This window comes from Fistularia commersonii, chromosome 3, assembly GCF_037954325.1.
Source record: "Fistularia commersonii isolate RoL2024-O1a breed Wild chromosome 3, RoL_Fcom_v1.0, whole genome shotgun sequence".
Taxonomy (NCBI): Eukaryota; Metazoa; Chordata; class Actinopteri; order Syngnathiformes; family Fistulariidae; genus Fistularia; species Fistularia commersonii.
In genome coordinates this window covers 26,758,972-26,779,160 of record NC_141286.1, presented here as the reverse complement: position 1 = coordinate 26,779,160, position 20,189 = coordinate 26,758,972, and the positions used below count along the sequence as shown (strand labels likewise).

Sequence of the window (20,189 nt, the reverse complement as noted above, 5' to 3'; positions counted from 1 at the left end):
CGGCGCTCGAGTCCAAACTCCAAAAGGTGGAGAAGCAGATACGCGCCGTTTGTAACGGGGCTTCGCGGCGGCGAGGAGGTCACACACTATCAGACGCCTGGCAAGCGGGCCAAACCATACGGACCCGAGCGGCGCTCACTTCATGGAGGAAACCCACTCGCACCTTCTCCGGGTCCTCCTCTATTGGCTCCAAAGGACAACCAAAACAGGTCAGAGAAGTGGAGGTTAGCATGAGCAGTTAAACAGGGTTCATTCCTTCTTCTGAAGCTGCTTTCACAGAAGCCATTGAATCCAAGGCTTTGTTCAACCCATCGGCGCACCTTGACAGCTGCATGTATCCTGCTCTCCTGCCCGTTGATGTGGTTCTGTGAGATGGCAGAGGGGAAACAGCCCCGTCCACAGAAACACGGCAGACGCTTTCAAAGTCACTGCTTTCTAAAGAGCTTCTGTTTTGGGCACAAGTCAAGAACCGGTGGGTATTCATTCGCTCCTCGCCCACTAATGACCAGATTTTCCTACGACGGGATTTTCCACCCATGTGGACGGTGCATTCGGAGGTCTGCCTCGTCAGAAACAGATACTGGGTGATTTAAAGGGGGGACGACAAAGTCCAAAACAGCATAGCGGCGATAGCCGGCCGCCGGCAACCGTCTGGACGTGGACGAGTCGGCCGTGTCCTCCGAGCCGCGGTGGACAGAGGACAGCTGCTGTCCTTGGCAGCGTTCAAACAACAACTGAGTTCTTCTCTAGGCACTGGGAACAAGCCTGAGTGGACCGGTGACCTAAAGCACCGGGAGGTTCAAGCTTTCATCCAGTGTTGTCTGGACTGTTTGCATTGGATCGTCTTCCCATCTACAAAGCACAATAACAGTTTTGTCTTTCTTTTCTTAATAAAAACGTCGCCATCAAGTGTGAGACACCTATTTATGCCGATGGCCGCTGGAGAAAGCCGACTCGGGCTGGTCTGACGGGGTAAAGACGCAGAACTGAAATCCGTACTCTAGCCCGAGTCGTTCGGTGCTCCCAAACGTCGTTTTTCGCCGATCGTCCGGCCTTTCGTGAGATTCAAGGAGCAAGGCTGGCAGCGGAAGGCCGACGGGGTTCTGTGGCCCGGGACATTCTGTCTCTGCATCATCAGCCTGATGTCTTCAAACGCAACACCAGATAAATCCAACCCAGCATGGCGCTCATGTTTGTAGCTGCTTCTGCGGTCACCTTCATTGGATCCATGCCTTTACAAATCTCACATCTTCAACTCGATGATCGACCAACCAAACTCATGATGCCTAGTTGCACAGATATTGAGGAAACCTTCACTATCCCACGAGCAGGGATGACTTCCATCAACAGTCCTATCAGGAGGTTGCTCCTCCTCCTCATCATCACATAACTCCTTCACCAGAGCAAATCGCAACCGGAGTCATAATGCTGCATTTATCGCACACGTTCACCTTCTTCCACGTTTGCCTGACGACGTCTGAGGGACCGATCAGCTCTACGTCCATCTCTTCTACTGTACAAGAGAGGAGGAAAACATCACACCGACGCCAGGAAGTGCGTTCTTGACCCAACAAGCCAAGTGGCAGGTCCTACCACTGGCAAACCTCTGAAGCTGCCCAATTCATGAAAACACCCCCATGGTGTCTGGAATCTTTCATGGTTCTTCAAGGTCTCTGCTCATTGGTCCGTGTGTTCAACCAAAACCCTCTCATGTGTCCATAAACAGCATCAAAACACCCGGTGTTTGGGACACCACAGGTCCAGCAGCAGGACATCAGAATCATCTGATGATTAGGTTGACTGGGTCCTAGACCTGGATCACCCTGCTTGAGGATACAAGTGGAACCCAGACCATCAGAGGGTTCTGGATCAGGACCACCACTCCAGAAGTAGTCTTTGGTTCTTCCAGCACTGGACAACATCTCTAGCTGGACTACACCCTGTGTAATAACACTATTTAGAAAAGGACGTCGCTTTGGACTGGATACACAACAAGACAGGAGCAGGGATTCATTCATTCATTCACAAATGCTCTGTTCCTCTGGTCCTGTGGTCAGGGACGTGCTAGGGCTCGAGGTCTCCGATTCACCTGATGTTTTAGCACTGTCACAAAACACCTGACAAAGTACTCGTCTTCGTCTCTGAGTTTGTTACTGTGACGGCAAAACGCCCCTCATCAAGGGCTGAGGACTGTGTGGAAATGGGAGGAACTTCATTAAGCTGATGGTGGTGGAGTTCCAATCCAGAGCGTCCAGAGGGTCTACTGTTGGAGAACATCAGGCCTTCAGATGAGACTGAGCCTCCAAAACACAGGAAGCCCTTTCATGGAAAAACCATCTTCATTTATTGATACCAGGGATGCTTTATGAAAGTGTTTAGGTTTATAGGACAGATGTGGGCACGCATGCACTAACAGTCCAGATTTCATCTTTTGCTTCTTTTAATAGTATTGTAAACAGAGTGCACGTACGCACGCATGCACGAGTAGTGAGTGAGGAAGAGGAGGTGTAGCTGCTTTCTAGAACTCAGCGTGGACTGTGGAAATGCTGAACCGCTGGCCACTTTGGCTTCCTCGCGCCTTGGAAAACAAACAGCAGCAGCGAGCAAAGAGATGGAGAACGCAATTATCTTCTCGTCGGGCTGCACATCAGCGCCGAGCCAACTTTGGAGCGAGCCGAGTTTTCAGGTCCCGCGGACTCCGAGCCCGAGCGTCCGATCGTCCACGTTGGCTACGGAGGGAACCGGGGTGGGGGGGCTGAGCGGCAGAGGGCGGGGTCAGCGATGCAGAACCACGGCGGGTGAGACCGCATGAAGACGGCAGCATCTTCACAGCTCTGGACAGATGTGGAACCCCGGTGGTTTCTGGGAGGCCAAAAGAGGAGTCGTGAAGCTGTCGCTGGACATCGGACCTTCTTACTGCTCTGATATTGACCATCTCGCTGACATTAGAACAACTGTTAGCACCGGTTGCCAAACATCCAGACTGAACGTGGACATGGGAGCAGGCGAAGCCGCGCAGACGGACATTGAAGTAGATTTAATGTTAAATCGGAGGATGGAGATGCTTTCACGCGGCTGCAGCCCCTCCAGAGATGTCCTTGTCGGAGTGCAGGATGAGACGCCCCCCGTTTTAGCCTCAGCTGATGTTCTGAATTACGCCGAATCCAACAACATCTTTCAAATCTGATACTAGCAGCCTTATCATCACCATGACAACAGTATGGCTGGAGTCATTAGTGGATAAGCGGCATCGGAGTTATTAGTCAAAGGGGGGGGGGGGGGGGGGGTCTTGCCAGGTGCTGCACAAGCTTGGGTTCTGATGATTACCATGGTAACGTCAGTGTTGCATCATGGATGCCCTGATGAGAGTCGGCCGTGGACGCCATGAGGGTCAGCTGTTTCTCCAGGGCCCGAGCTTCTGGCTGCCGTACAGACACCGATCCAAGCTGTTAAATAATAGACCGTCTGTTTCAGGTTCAGCTCCGGCATGTCTGGGCTGCGCGAGTCTGGCTCTCGGGTTTTGGCTTCGTTAAGTCCAGTCTAACTTCTGCACTGGTCGAGACGGCGGTATTTCAAACTATGACTTGGTGGCAAATCCGAATTTTCCGGGATTTTACTTTGGCCATTAAGGTTCTGGTGGCCAAAAGGTGAGGGTACATGATGTCCACGGCCTGCAAGGTATCTCCAAAAAGCCAAGTAATAGATTCCAAAAAAACCCCAAACGACTGGGAGTGTGTCTCTGAAAATAGCCGGTCTGCTCTGCACTGGGAGTGAGCTCCCCTCGCATACACGAGGTTAAATAACCGCTCTGATTTATTATTTATAAAATAAGTGCTACCAGAAACAAAATATGGTCGATGTCTGGGCTCCACATCGGGGCAGTGCCAGGCAGAATGCTTGGACTGACGGTTTTCTTGCTTCCTTTTGTTGAAAATCTGATTGAGTGTGTGTTCATTGCTACGCTACCAAGTGTTCAATACTGGTCAACCGAAAAGCGGACACTTTTCCCACAATAAGCTACTTCTACTTTGGGTCTGGTGTGTATTCCAAGCAGAAAACCGCTCGTGAACTCCAGCAGTGACGGGGGAGGAAGCCGACCCCCTCTGAAAGGGAACGCCACACTGCCAGGAAGTAGGTACTATTTACCTCTGTCAAATAACCCGTTAGGGCTTCCGCCAAGTCACATGGACCAATATTTGGTGTTGAGTGGGAGTGGCAGCAGCAACGCTCGATAGAAGCGGCGGCGGGAGTCCACGGATATGTCCACGGGGCGCGGGAACATGAAGTTGGAGTGAACACAGCCGTATTCTCCCGACGCCCTCGGACGAAATCAAAAGCGGCGCTTTGTGTCATTTTTGCAGGTCGACAGGTTTCACGGCACATGGAGCATTACGCTAATGCGCCTTCCTTAACAGATGCTAGCTGACATGCAGACATGCTCAGTGAGCATCCAGCCAAAGTGTCATCAAAAGGCAAACGCAGGGTCAAGGAAGTCCCACAGAAGGAGCAGGTGACCAGGATGTGGCCCTTCCCTTGCCATCCTTGAAAAACAGATTATTGGAGCCACTTTGAAATGCTATTATTTTGAGAAAACAGAATGAAATGCAGGGAAGCTACAGGAACAGTGGAACCAGTGGAACCAGGGAATCTCCAAGGAACGTAGTCTTAGAGGACAACGGAGCTTTCCGTCAAATGTTTGCCAGAGCCGTGAATGGATCTCCTCCTGGGACAGGAGCGCCAGCTAAGCGCCGCAAAAAAACCAAAACAAAACATCCAGGTGTAGTTAGTTCCCCTCCCGATTCATTTGTAATGGTTCGAATGCAGTTCTTACCTCTGTCCAGCTTTGTTTTGTTTTGTTTATTCATATTTAGATGAATATGGTGAGGATTAATGGCTGTGCAACGTTCCCACAGTCCAGCGCAGGTGAAAGGGGCTTGGAGCACACCTGGAGGTTTGGTGCAAATGAAAAGCCGGTCAGAAGAACCGGAGATCATCATGAGGCGGAGTCCTGCAGAAACAGGACTCTTTTGAGAGAGGAACGGCATTTTCCCTGTGGGTTCGACTCCACGCTGCTCGGCCGTGAGGATACACACCGGCACAGAACCCAACACCCGGCTCATCTGCCGACAGTGGAAAACGGATTGTTTTTGAGGATCGTTAATTGTTATGTAAAAAGTAAAGCGCCGGGGCCATAAAAAGGTATCCTGCGATTGTTTACAAAAGGCCAAGAGCAGAAACAGAAAGCGGGCGGTCAGAGCGCTCACATAATTTACAGCGACTTGTGTCAGAGAAGGAAACGGGGCAAAGAGTCGGGTCCAACGCCCTTCGCTTCCTGCGAGCGGTGCTTCCTGAGTAACAGGGCTACTGCATGAAGGTGGGGATGGGGGGGGGGGGCAGAGGGATGAGTGCATGAGGATGCAGTAAAAACAGCGGCGTGGAGAAAAGGGGAAACTCTGGCCAACTTTAGGAGGGAAGAGTAAAAGACCACAGCACACTTGAGTTGACTAATCTAAACAGGAAACCCAGGGGCCGGGGTGATGAAATTTGACAGATACGCTGCACATGACTGAAATGAGAGAGGATGTTTGTGCAAAACAGCTCGGGACTAAGTGTGTGCGCCGCTACGAGAGCGCCCGTCGAAGCAGGAACACCGTGCACGGCCGGCGGCGCACGAATCCACACCGGCCTTCCTCCTTCGCTCCAGCAACCGGCCAATCCAAATTTAGAGCCTTATTACTTAATAGTTAAATAGGAAACACATTCGTTATATAACAGTCGTAGCTTTAACCCGGTTCTGAGTCTGGAATTTTCTGCCAGGCAAATGTTCTGGGTAGAACGGTGAACCGCCGCGCCGCAGCGACAACAAACACACGTGAGCGTTCTAAAGTCTGCGAGACACCGAGAGGGGAGGCGGCGGCCGAGCTCAGCCTCGGCCCGCACAAATACGGTGTCGAGTTAAAAACCTCAGGGAGGAGGGTTTGTAGATCAGAAGCCCGGACGGAGCGGGTCGGTCGCAACATTTTAAAGAAGACCCTCATGAAGCGCCGCTCCTGTGACGGCAGCCTTCAACCCCTAACCGGACGAACGGCTCGTACAGAACTAGGTTACACCCAAAATAACGTTTACGGCTCGAGAGGAGGAGGAGCCTCGCGGTCCCGTCCTTATCAGCGTGTAGCCGATGTGCTGAAGCGCTAAAACACAGTGGCGTCCTGTCAGCGTTCACCTTTCAGACACTGGAAGGGGAAGAAACCTGTGCATTCCAACAGGCACTGCAGTGACTGTGGGTGAGAAATGGCTTTGCATAAGAAATGAGGAGGAATAAAAGACTGTCCTACATCCATGCCAGAGATTACATTGCTGGCTGCTGTTTCTATAAAAAGCTTCACTGCAGGGAGTGTGAGTGACACAGGCTCACACGCAACCATGTGCACACACACGCACACACACGCACACACACTGGCTCTCGCAGGCACACCAAAAAAAAAAAAACAGGAGTGTATAAGGGAAGAGGATTCTGCTATCAAATAACTTAAAGATCAGCGTCGGTAAGCCCGGGACCGTCACCCAATCACAGCTCCGTGTGCGTCGAAGCCGCGGCGAGCAGGAAGCGGCGGGGAAGATTACCGCTCGCCGCGGGCCGACGCAAACCCTCTCCTCGGTTCCAGTCGCCGCTTCCTGGGCGCAGCGCAAACCTCCGAGAACGTCTGACACAGGAAGATGGTAGACGGAGCCTTGATATGCGAGCCAAACATGTGCTGGCCTGCAGCCGGAGCCGGAGCCGCTCGCCGCGCTGCCGCAATTTCAGGCGGGGAGGCCCCTTCTCATCTCGCTTTCCACTTCCCTCTTTCAAACGGCCCGGCCGACTGCTCACGTTACACCCAAACAACCGATTGAAGGCTCCTTACGCCCGCCTTTGTGGCGGCCGCTCTTCAACCTGACCGTTTCTGCAGCGTGAGGAAACGTGGACGGAATTCAGTAATTTTATAACCAGAATCGCCCGTCAAAAACCAAAAAGAAAAAAAAAAAAAAAAAGTATCAAATATCATGAAATCTGCTCTTACATGAAGGCGGTTTATCAAAATAAAATGTTGGTTTCCCCGCGGTGCCAAAGCATGTTTCTGCCACAGTGCCAGCTACAAATAAACAGAGAGGCACCATGCTTTGGTGTTTTTACAAACGCGGGGAGCAGCTGCAGGGGCCGGGCTTCGCCTCCTCCACAAACAGTCATCTCGCAGGCTGGGAACACATGAAACAATACACAACTCGCCTGGTCGATTGCAGTTCATCGCCCACTCATAATATAGTACGGCATTTACTCTTCCACCGGCAGGCTGCGGGCTCGCTTCGGTGCGCCTCCCGGGGACGGCGCAGGTAACGAGCGGCGTTAACGTGACGGAGAGACGGCTCTCTTCCGCCGTTACGGGCGGAAGGTGCGGGAAAAAGCCTTGGGCTCAGACAGAAAGCGCCTTCTGCAGCCCGTTAGCCGTGCGGTGGAGCTTCGGCGAGAGCCGAACCCGCAAGGGGCACAGACAGCGGGCGGCACGAAAACTGAAAGTTCAGAATTCAAGAGGCGACCGGTATGATGGCGGCGAGCGTCGCTAGGGGGGAAAAAAAAGCAGCCGCACAACCTTTGAAGGCCTCAAGCGATGCCTTCTCCTCCGGCCACGGACTGGATGTGAGGTAAACATCCACGACGGGCCCCGAGCTCCAGATCATTTAGCCATCTTCTATAGGACTCTAGATCCTTGGAGACGTTTCAAGACATGTTTCAGCATGGCGTGGAGCACGGCTGGAACGTCACGGCCGTCCCACAGTAACGCACTCTGCTGCCGAGCTCAGAAAACCACACACGGGTTATTATTCAGTTACTGCTTCAAATGATTATTTCTTACTTTTTGCGTCTCTTTCCATTATATAACAACGCTGCCGTGCCCAGAACGTGAGCCGACCGGCTGAATTCGTCCGGCTACGGGCCCGAATGAAGCCCAGAATGAATCCCAGACTCCCGGGAGGCGTCGTCGGCGCTCCAAACCCACCGGGCCGGACCGGAGACCGACCCGGTCACAGGCGTTCATCCTTCGGGACGTGAGGACCGACAGCGAGGACGGCCCAAACGTGGCAAGCGTGTCGTCAGCAAAGGCTTGAGGTGGAGCTTTACCTCAAAGTGAACCCACCATCCGTTGGTGCAGCTCTGTCAGCGGCAGCCATCGGCTTCCTCTGGTTTGGACATGGAAGTACCAGCTGGTGGCCGTGGACAGGAGCGGGGAAACCTTATTGACTGACATCTTTCTACGGCAACCATCAACCGGTCACAGCGGCAAAAAGATCAATTACCCCCCACCCCACCCACCCCCGCCCTGCCCTGCCCCCCCCACCCCCCCACAAGGACCGGGGGAGGAAGAGGAGGTATGATGCCGCTTGTGTTTGGCCCATTTCAGGCATGGGTTTTTCTCTTTGTATTCCTGTTTTCATCCCTAGCGGCAGCCTCGGGCAATGTCGGGAGGAGGGAGCAGATTTTTCAGAAATCCCCCTCAATAACGGTCACGTCGACACCGAGGAGGGCGTCCAAGTTATCCTAGAAAGCCGGATGAACTCGGAAAAATGACACACTGGCCTCATTTGCGAGTCGGAGTTTGAGGCCCTCGGTTTGCGACGGAAGACACTTCTTCCAGCCAGTTCTACATTATGACCTCAATTACAGCCACTCAGGACGGGGAACAGTCCGCAGAGACGTCATAAACATGTCTCGATAAAAGAACTCGAGCAGATCATGCGCCTGCAAGCAATTATCCGCTAAATATGAGTAAAGCAAAATACGGAGACGGGGCATCGACAATAGGTGCAACAGTAGAGAGCTGTTAAAACTGACACCGGCATGAATCACAACCTCTTTATAGCCACCGGCATTGCTGTAAAGAGGGAAAAGAGCTGAGCGGTGCAAATGCGTGTACTGGTCAAAAAGGGTGCTTAGATCCTTTGTGCTACGTATACTAGCGCACAACGGACCGGGGTAAAACAAAAGTACGGCCGGACAAATTGGCGAGCGAGGGCACGGGCCCCCTCCTGGCGGACCTCCCCTCTTTGGTATTTAGGTATGCTTTGCTTTCCATTTACATCCAGCGTGCTCAAGCAGAGGCCCGTCCCCAGCGTCCGCTCCTTCCCCCTTCCTGTTGTTGCATTTCAATGTAAATGGAAAGATGAATGGCTGCAGCTGGCCCATTAAAAGGCCGGCCCCACTGAAGGGCCTTCAGGATTGAGATTCAGCACGGCCAGACCACCTCTACCCTCCCTCCCCTCCCCCCCCCCCGGCCAGCACTTTGTCCTCCTAACACTTTAAGCCCTGTCTGGGTTTATGGCTGATGCCATTCAGGAGCGGCCTGGACGGTGCAGGACGGCTCCCACTGCGGCCGGACAAACAGCAAATACTCACAACGTCAAAGTCATGAATGAATATTAAGGAATCCATTGTGTGAGCCCGCTCTGGAATGCAGGGCCGCGACTCACCGACCGACGGCTGGCATCACAAGGATGGAGACATATATATATATATGTATCTATAAATGTGAGTGTATGTATATGTGTGTGTGTGTGTGTGTGTGGAGGGAGCGCGGCGGTGAGAAGAGGCGTCTCATCCTGACACTCTGCTCTCTGATATGACACCAGCTGCCACCACCGGCCAACTGCAGCCGACAGGAGGCCGGCAGCAACGAAACCCCTCCGCTCGGAGTCGTCCCTCCCGGTCCACTCTTCAAACTAGACGGAGAGGGAGATACTCCGGCGCTGAGGATTCCAGTGTATCTGGGAGGAAGAGTGGAATCTTGTTGTTGGCCAGATTCTACTGTTGGAAACCATTGGATGCGATCTACTCTTCTGTTTAATACACGATACAAGGAGCCAATTTCAAATGATTGATTTGCCTTTGTCCTTCGACAAGGTGGGAGCAGTGAGGTGAATTTAAAGAGTGATGTTCCGGCTCCAGCCAAACAAGCCATTTGTTAGCTGTATTAGAGGGTAACGGATAAAGCCGGTCGGCCAGCGCCGCCGCCTCGCTCCGTCCCGGTCCACGTCGGGCCCTTCAAAACGCGGGAATGTTTTCGGCGGTCTTTATGGAAGGGCAGGGACATAAAGCGGGGGCCGGGGGCCGAGACAGGGATGGTTACAGAGCCAGATCGACATCTGCGTAAAACAGGACAGCTGGAACGGCGGAGCGACTCCCACAAAACACATTCCCGCCTGGCTAAGCGGCGGCGGCGGCGGGCCGTATATCCACGCGGCGAGCCTCGTCTCGTCGAGGTTGCGCCGCAACCCCGGGGTCTTTGGATGCGCGGCGTCTATCTGAACGCAGGTGCGTTCGACCATCGCCTTCCACGGCTGCGTCTCGGCTCCCCCGCCGTGTTCACAGTGACCTACATGCAGCTGCAGTGCAGTAGGCCAGGTCCACGACACAAGACGGCGAGCTGCAGTGCGGTGGCCCTCCTCCCACTTTCGCTGCCTGATTTACTATTCTGACCTGGAGAATACGCAGAGAATACTACAGCAGCTACTCCCGGGCTGTCGAGCCGCATGCGTGTCGGAGACCCGACACCGTGAGCCAATAACAGACCGGAGGAAACAAATCAGAAATTAGTAGTTCAGTCAGCGTCGGGCCCCCCGCCTCATTTTCATTCTACCTGTAAACCTCCGACAATTAACGGCCTATGAATAGCTGCGGCTTACGGATCGAGCCGCCGACTGGATGCGTGCGAGTGTTCAAATGAAGAGACCCAACGGAGGGGGATGGATATAATGGTGTCTAAATTCTCTTTTTAAAAATCGCAACATTTGGACGGCTATCCAACAGATGCATTGACACGGCGGCGCTGCGGACAAACATGGAACGTTCCAGAAGGGACAGAGGGATAGAACAGACATCCGAAAAGTTCTGACCAACATTTGTCTTGTTATTATCATTATTCCCTTGAAAATGTCAATTGGCTTTTAACCACTTTCTTCCCGTAACGACACGAGTCCACGCAAACGTGGCGCCGTCCGACGAAAGCGGGATGCTTCTGTCCACGTTGGAGGAGGCGGGTCTGGTCGAAAACATACCGGTGGACCCGCGTCCCATCAACGCCCGAGTCACTGAACGCCGACCGGCGACAGGACGGGATTCTCACCTTACTTCGACGAGTGCAGCACGGGAACGGAAAGGTAACCCGTGCGGGGCTACTGCCGAAAGCTACAAATAATCCCGGGCTATCAGCCGAACGTCTCTCTAAAGCAACGCTGATAAACCAGCGCCGTCTCACCGGGTTCCGAGGTTCATTCAGATCGGGTTTCGTACGGAATATAAACTCAAAGAGGCCGACGAGAACAACCAAACCCAGCCGTCGGAATGGACCGGCTGGAGGAAAATGCATAATAGATTTAAAGGCCGGCAGCATGTGGACGTCTTTAAACCCCATCTCTGTTTTGCTCTGGGTCTTTCCAGACCTTCATTCCCTCAGCAGAGAAGAGAAGCCTCCGATTGGGCCGAGAAGCAGGAACGCAGGCAATCTGACACCTCGCGGTTCATGTTCACAGTAACAAATGTTCTTCACTTAAAGGGTTTCATTTCCAATGACAAATGGTTACTGACTCTGCTCTTTGGCAACATGACAACACACAGGACAACTCATCACCACGGCCCCCGCACACACACAACAGCTGTGAATTTGGACGGTGAAGTACGTACAGTAGGTACCGAGAGCTTCCAAGTATACGTTCAGTACATACGGGCATCGAGACGACTCTTCTACGGGCTCGGCTCGTCATGAGACTCAAAAAGAACCCAAGACAAACGACGTCCGGCACGCCGAAGGACACTTTTAAAAAAATTGAGCTTATAATCAGATGCTGTCGTACAAACGGACACTGAGTCTTCCACTGACTGAGGACGGTCTGGGTCTGATGGGTTAATAATCATTGAATCGCTCAAACACTGACCTGAGTGAAAAGCTGAGTCACCGCATCCGGCAGATTAGACAGGGGGTTGTAAGCAGGACGTCGCCGCTTTCTTTAACAGCTTCTCGCTCCGGCTTCGGCAGGAAGGGGAGCGACGCGCCACGCGGCGCTACGACCCGCTACATCTTCGTACGAGTCGTACACGCTAGTCTTTACCGGCGACTTCTTGGTGCCTCGTTCCGGGGACAGGAATCAAACGGTGATTGGTCGGCCCGCCGAGAGGTGCCCTCGCCCTGACTGACAGCTTGGCCGGGACTTAGATTCCCACGAAGATGCCCAGCAGAAGCGAAGGGCCGGAGGCGGCCTCGGGTCTCCCCGGGAAAACCTCGGGTCCGGTGCATCTGACGGAGCGTCCGACAGCCTCCTGATGTGACCGCCCTTCTGGCTTTGGAAAAGGGGAAAGCACAAAGCGGGCCTTTTGGAAGCCTATATTGTGACTAGTTAGTCTGCTCCAACTGACCAGCGGGTGTTAGGCTTACGGTTCACAAACAGAATAAGTTATTACTGCCACATTAGCCTTGGTAATGATGACAGACCATCATGATGGTGTTTGGCACAAGGGTGACTTGTCTGTTTAGTGGGACAACCGGTGTGCAAGCTTTGGAAAAAGAAAAAAGAAACAAGCTCTCGAAGGTTTCTGAACGGAGGTGCGGTCAGACGTTGCGGCACCGAGTCCTAAGACAATCCTCTCCGATCAGTAGAAGATGGATTCCCCGCCGGGTTGCCGTCGGTCCAGAGGGCCCGTCGGCCGGCGTGGATGACGGGTCGAGGCCCGCAAGGACGCCGCCGTGCGATTCCGAACGTTTCCGCCGAATCCGATTGAGCGGATCAGCAACAACACCCACTATTCCTCCTCCCGGCTTTGATCATCAAGATCAGAAGATCAGTGTGTGGAAGTTCGTGGCGGAGCGGCGGCGGCGGCAGCAGAACGCCAGAATAGCGAGGCTCCCGCTTTGATGTGCAAGACACTTGGGGAAGAGAAAAACAGCGGTGCAGAGGAGGGCCAACAAGCAGGCACCACCAAACACAAGTTAAGAGCACCAGCGACCATTAGGACCTCCTAAACCCCAAAATGAGGCTCCGCAGTTCCTCGGGGAACAGCAGGATTGTGGCCCGCCATTTTGTTCCATTTCACTTTGAGCATAGAGGAGGGGGGAAAGGACTAGGCTGAATTTCAAAGGGCTTCAGATGCCATTTGAGTGTGGGCTGAGATTGTGCTGGTAGAACAGCCGCCATAAAAGATTTACAAAACTGGAACAGGGAGGAAGAGAGGGGAGCGAGGGGGACACCGAGCCACCGAGAGGAAAAGAATGGCGAGGACAGACAGAGAGGCAAGAAGCAGGAGTGGCCATGCTTGTTTACCTAAAAGGACCACTCTGTGCACGGGAGGGGGAGGGGAAGGCCTGCAGAGACAGGAGGCGGCGTGTAGGTGCTGGAGTTGGAGCGCCGACGCTTCCTTCCCTCTTACGACAACCTCAAACAGCCGGCCGATTCATCCATTTTTACTGGAGGGAGGTCCTCTCGCCGGCACTCAGGGAAAGACACTCGACACGCCGCTGCCGAGCGGCGGCCGCAAACGCCGCTTATTACCTCGCGGAAGGAGAAGAAACAGGCGCGACGTCGCCGCTCAAACAAGCGCCCGAGACAGACTTGCAACTTCCACACAGACACCCCATAATGCCGCCGTAAAAACGACGGCTGACATCATGGAGCCCGTTTAAAAACAGCCCGAGTCGGTGTTATGACGGCCCGGCGTGTGAACGTATTCAGCATTCCTGCGTTACGCAACGCCACCGTGACATGTAAACACAACATCGTTGGCTTCCGGAGAGAACCGTTCCCTCCGAGAGGCCGGGATAAAAACTCTCTGTCTCGCGAGCACGCACACACACTTCATTATCTTATAATTACAATCACGCTCTCCAATATAATACCACATTCTTGCGCGGTCTAATATTATCCCTCATAAATCGGGTTCTGTTTCGGGGACCAACACTACGTACATTTTAAACGGCGCTCGAGCAGGATCTGCAGTCAGGGAGAATGACGATCTGTTAATAATGCATGTTTACATAAGTGAAGCCAAACCCCGGGAGGACTCGGCCCTATTGTGGTGTCATACAGACGCCCGACACTTTTTAGCCGAAGCGTGAACATATAAGACGGGCCGGACACCGCCGAGGGCTCGGGCTCTCACTGCAGGAGAGCGTTCGGCGGCTAGCGCCGGGCCAGAAGAACATTCCGACAACCAGAGTCGACGGGCGACCGCACTGCTCCGGCACTTCAAGCAGATTTAGAACCGGAGACTCTGGTTTGATCCTGGGCAGAGGGTTTCCCTCCGGACAACGGGACGCGGTAAGCTAGGTGTGTTGCTAAGCTAGGTGCGTTGTAGCCGAATCGTCAGTGACACAAAGTGAAGTTTCCACCGGCTTGGCGGGGAAAACCCCGGCTCGCACGGAGACGCTGCTTCAGACCCGCGGCTGGTTTCAATAGATTTAAAATGGTGCTGAATGCGATGCGACCGCAGACCGGGACGGTCCGAGGCCTCGTCGGTGAGTATCCATGGAAAACGCCACGTTCAGCGCAGTATAGGAAAAACAAACGGTCCGCTACGGTGCGGCTCTGTGCACGGGCACCGACGTGCACCCCCGTCTCCAAGCAGTCATGTTATGAAGGGGTTTGATCGTGATTTACAGATGAATGTGTGTCAGAGATGAAAAACCACCGATGGCGTGAACTTTGAACACCCTGATGCCACTTCCTTCACATCTTTAATCCTAAAACTTTGATCCGGCCCAATTTTCAACCCCTTCCTCTTCAAGGAAACCTTTGTCCTAACAAGCGCCATACTGGCTTTACCCTGGGGTTTAGATGGCGAGCAGCAGGTCGGGGCAGACTACAGCAGCTCGGTCATCCATCAGCCCCCGTTTCTGTCCAGGTCCCATGACCTGGCTGGTCGGCTGGATTCACAAGGTCAAATTTGCTAATTCGCATTTGGAAACACGTTGTCGGCCGTGCGGCTCCGGGTTCCTCTGACAGCTCCGGCCCTCCCTGCCTCGCCACGCAGCCACAAAGACATCCTTGACATTTCACTGACATTTCTACCTGTATGTTCCAGGTTCAACTCTTTCGGTATCTGGAACCATCTGTCGTGTAACTCAACAAATCTGCCGGTCGTCTCCCGACAAGGGGTCGCGTTCATTATCTGCGGGACGGTCCCCATCTCCATGGGATGAATAACAGCCAGGAAATAAAGCAAAATAATGTCTACCTGCGATGGCGGTCCTCTGCAGAGAGGAGCAGCACAAGGGTTTCACCATCGCCCCTGCATTCGGGGTGCACGGATGTCACACTGCAGGGTAGGAACTGTCAGGAAGGGATTTCCAGCCCGACATGATTTTATCAGGCGGCTCAAGAAGGAATCCTGCGGGGTTCTCATTGGCTAGGATTGGGTCGGCAGCGACGACGGGACCGTGTTTCCTGCAAACGCTGGAGATGGCGCCATTTGTCCCCCCGCGGCGTCACGGAGGAAGGCACTGACCTCCACCTGGGGGAGGGTCAGCTCCGGACGCCCGCTACTTCAATTCAGCGTCCGCTCAGACGGGCAGAAAAGCGGGCCGATTGTTCAGGCCCCCCCCATGAATATTCCAGCAACTCATCTGTTTTTCTATGAGCGACTGGTCTTTTGAATGGCGCCGCCGTGTCCAGCGTGGACCCGGGTAACGCCGCAGGTCGGCCGACCTCGGCCTCCACAGAGCGAGCTGTGTTCTTCATGCTCTTCATCAGCGCAGGATCCAATGATTCAGCGGTGATTCAAACTTCTGCTCTCTGACAGAACACAAACCGGCTTTTTCATTGTGACCAACACAATGCAATGGATATGACCCCCGCAGACTGGAGCTCTGTGTGCTCCGTTTGGTCGCTGCTATCCAGAGAGAATATCTTGACCTCCGGACCGCGTCCGCATGGGGAGCCTGCAGCGGAATCTACATGGAAGAGCGTAGCTTCAACATCTGAATGCACCGACGACTGCGACGATGAGTGCGCCTTATTGTTCACAGACACAGACGCCCCCCCCACCCCCTGGAAATCCATAATAAATAATATTTTAAATCCTATTTCCATTAGAGAGTGCACGTCAGCCATAACGTGACTTCTGCGACTGCTTTTATCCGGCCACGTTTCCGGAGGCCGCTTTCCTCTGGACGCGCGACCCGTCGGGATACGTCGGAGATCTGTCGGGATCGGGACGACGCTCCTGCGCGGTCCTCCGGAGAAACCCGACCGTGGACACTCAGGAGCACCGTGCACGGCGGTCCAGCCCGAGACAACCACGTCATTAACTCTCTTTCTTCTTCCGGTTGCAATTCACTTGCTCCCAACATGCAGCTTGTGTGTTTGGGCCTCCCGCCGCTGGCTCAGGAATGCGGCGCCGTCGTCGTAAGATGTTGCGAATATTACCGAGCTGGTCTTTCCCGGTGCGGCTGGCGACGCATGCGGCGGTCTTCGAGTCTGCACCAGATTTATTCTTTTGACTGTGATTATGGTAAAAAAAAAGCCTCACTCCCATGGAGGGTCTGCGGGCAAGCCACAGAGGACTCTGTAACTCCTGTTCAAATGTTATGACTCACTGTAAATGTCTTAATCCACTCCTTATCAACAACTAAATCCAGTAGTTGCAGCTTAACTCAACCAGAAAATGAGCGTGGAGTTTTTTGGGTTTCTTCTTTTTTTTTTTTTTTTTTGTTTTCACAATCAGTCACATTATTGAAACCAAATGCCGTGGGAGTCTGAGCTCATCTCTGCCGGGCGGGCGGCCGGGCCAGGCAGCCCCGCTTTGCTGTGGAAGGAACCCCGTGAGCCCGTTATGACGCTGATAGGCCAAAGACGTGGCACCACTGGCCGATTTGGAGCAACCTAATCTGATTTTCTTCTCCACATTTTGGAAAAATATGGCAAAGTCAATTTTTCCCAAAATGTCTGCGGTCCTATTTCAAACAGCACTAAAGGGAATCTTGTTCTGCGGCTTCCATTCCCCCCCGGCCCTGTACTCGGTATGTTTCGAGCTCAGCCTTGGAGAGCCGCCTCGGACTCGGAAGAGCAACAGCCCTTTTAAAGAGCCATTAAAGAAGGTGTGTAAACAGCGGCGAGGCATGTGAACTTTGTACGCCGTTTGATCACGGCGGCCGGAGGGGCCAGAAACCCAAGACGTCCTCCCAACACTCAACAGGCCTCGTTCCGCATCTGGACAGAACGGGCAGGAACAAGGGGATCTGAGGCTCATCTGCAGAACTGCTGCCTCTTCTTATTCTACCAACAACAAAAAAAAAATGTGAATCTCAGCAAAAATCCCAGGTCAGGATCCTTCTGAGCAAACATTTCTCCTTCCTGATGCATGCGCAGCCCGAGTCCTAATGCCACGGAACCAGTTCCAGTTACAAGGACGATACAAACGCGCATTGCAATATTAGGTTTCGTGATTTTTAACCTCCGCCCCCCAAAATCACCATTAAACTTTAATTAGCAGCCTCCACGCAGTGAATGCTGTCTTTGTACGGACATACACTGAATATTTGGCACTGAACCTCCAGCACCAGGATGAATCCCAGACCGCGGCTGCGGTGGGGTTTGCTTCCTACAGCAAAACATGGTTCAAATGTTCTACCACATCTCAACTCACCATATTTCAGCGCTCGCGGGCCGAGTTCGGCCAAAGTGCTGACCCTCGGTCCATCTCGACGCTCCCTATCTAGAACCACGCTGTCGCTCAGCCGTTCGACGTAGAGAGGCGAGCGGCGACGAGCTCGTCCACAGTTCACCTGCATCGGGTCCCTTCGGAGCGGAGACGGCCTTCAAACATGTAACATTAGCGTCTCCCTGTCAGCTGGCGTTGATCGATGGCTGTCAGTCAACCCGGTCACGGCGCTCTGCCCCGGGGGACGACAGAACAGCGAGGGATGGGAAGAAGCCCGCCTGCACTGCGCCAGGACCACGGTGCCCGGCCGTCACGCCGAACCCGCGCCTGATAAGAATTTCATATCTGGAGTGAAAGTGCGTCCGGAGGACGAGGAGAGGCACTGCGCTATGACTTCACCTGCTGCAGGAGCAACTCGCTGCCTGACGGCTGCGACCGCTTCGCCAACAAGCACAACGTGCACAAACCGGCGAGGTGTTGGGCATCCTGGGTCTCATCTGGTCAACTTGAGATGTTTACAAAGCCCATAAGAGAAACAACAAACATTTATTTGTTGTTCAAACCCAAACACTGAAGTAGGTTGGACAGTGCGTGGTGGATCCAGGTTGCAGGACAGCAAAGTCTGACAATGTTCACGGGACCCTGCGTAGGAGGAATTTTTGTACAGAAAAAGCACCTTGTTGAGCCGTGGATCTTAAAACGGGTAGAAGGGGAATTCAGAGCCCCACAGCTCAGCGGAGTGTGAGACACACATCAGTGCCTCTGCGGCGAAGTCGACACGAACGCCCCAACAAGCCACAACACTCGGGATCTTGGTGGAAAACACCACCAGCAGCACTGCAGTGTTTTCCTCAGCGCTGGTACTGCACCAAACAGGGTAGCCTCATCCTCGTGCTCCCACTCCTCGGCGGCTCATCTCCCAGCACAACGCGAGCAGCCCCCCTTGTTTACGCCTTATTCCACACACTGCCGACAGCCACCCCGCAGCACTAATATCAGTCATTTCACGTGTCGTCGATGCAAACCCTCGGCGCCCTGCTCACTACATGCGGTCACTCCCCGGTGAACCGGGACTCTTTTCCACCATATTTCCCCAAATTTCCGCAGAGGACCCCGACGTTCCTCGTTTGTTGTCTTTTTTGGGGGGAGCGGGGGATGATTTAACGGCACATCCATTTTGCTGTGTCCACTGCACACCGACTCGGGCTGCTGCCGCACAGCAGATTTCCAAGTGTTTCCGTGACAGTGGAAACAGGTCCCGGGTCGAATGTGACCGCTGTGTTCCCTTCGATGGACACTGACCGGCCATTACTGACAAGAAGACCCAAAATCGGGTGCACGGTAACCCCGTGGCACTATTATTCTGTAACCTGGCCATGGACCAACGGTGTGGTCATCTCCAACGCTGTGGGAAAACACAAGCAGAAGCTGGTCTCCTCACAGGTGTGAACTCCCTGGGTTTGTGCAGACGAGGTGCAGCCGCCCACTCACGACTGCTGCAGATACACTTTAAATCAAAACAATAACAACACGGATACAGGGACACAAAAACAGCTCGCCATCATGCACGCTCTGTGAATCACCACGACTGATATCTGATCGAAAGACCACTAACCAGCAAAACACAACCAAGCGCAGATCCTCCAAACGGCGTGGAGGGCGATATACAAGCCACCCGGGCGTGGAATAATACGAGACGGGACCCGGCGGAGGAGCGGGTCCCGGTCCGGGGTGCGGGGAGAGGAGCACCGGGGCGGCGGGCTGCCCGGCCGCGGCTCCCATCAGCCGGGGAGCCAGCGGGCGGTTTGTTGTCGTTGAGCGGGTTAGCACGGCAGTATCGAAGCAACGCTTACCTTGGAGCGAGTTTCCACGTAACAAAAGCACCGTGAGCGAATCTTTAGGTTTCTCTTCGCCGCCCCCGATGTTTTCAGCCGATACTGGATGTTCCCATTTGCTGCGGCCGGTTCAGAGCGGGCTGGCCCGGGGACATCCGCGTCCGGCCGCCGAGGCCATGGCAGCGGAGCAGCTCGCTGGACTGGAGGCTAACGCTAAAGCTAAAGCTAAGGCTAACGCTAGCTTGTTAAACCCGTACACACCAACCGACGGACGGCCGAGTGGGGGGGGAAGACTCGAATATCCACGTCGAAAGTCGGTTACAGCGCGGCTATTTCATCTTCGCCGTCGACCGCGATCCCGCTGCGGGCCTCTGCTGCGGCGGCGGGGGAGCTCGGCTGAAGGAAAATCATGAAAAGATCAGATCTCGTCGGGGTTAAGTCCTTTCCGCAGACCCGTCCGAGCGCTATCCGAGCGGCCTTTGGCTTCAATGTGTTGACGCTCGACACGGAAACGCTGGGGCGATGAAACGAGCGCTGTGATTGGTGGAAACCATTTCCGCGCAGAGTGAAACCGCCGCCATTACGGATCCGCCCGGCAGCCTGTCCGTGCTTGAAAACAAGCGTCAAGAAGCCCCAAGGTGGCCGACCGAGGAGCGCAGTTTCACACCGCCAGGCCA

At 53.9% G+C, this 20,189-nt stretch overlaps 1 protein-coding gene across 3 annotated transcripts in view; it reads right to left on the bottom strand.

Annotated features, from left to right (window-relative positions):
• The window catches only part of ankrd11 (ankyrin repeat domain 11), an 84,597-nt gene extending 64,615 nt beyond the window's left edge, over nt 1-19,982 (bottom strand). For all 3 annotated transcript variants that reach the window (XM_086144440.1, XM_086144443.1, XM_086144442.1), the window contains exon 1: nt 19,531-19,982. The gene's annotated coding sequence lies outside the window, so the exon portion shown is untranslated. The remainder of the gene's footprint in view (nt 1-19,530) is intronic.
• Nucleotides 19,983-20,189: the final 207 nt, after the last annotated feature.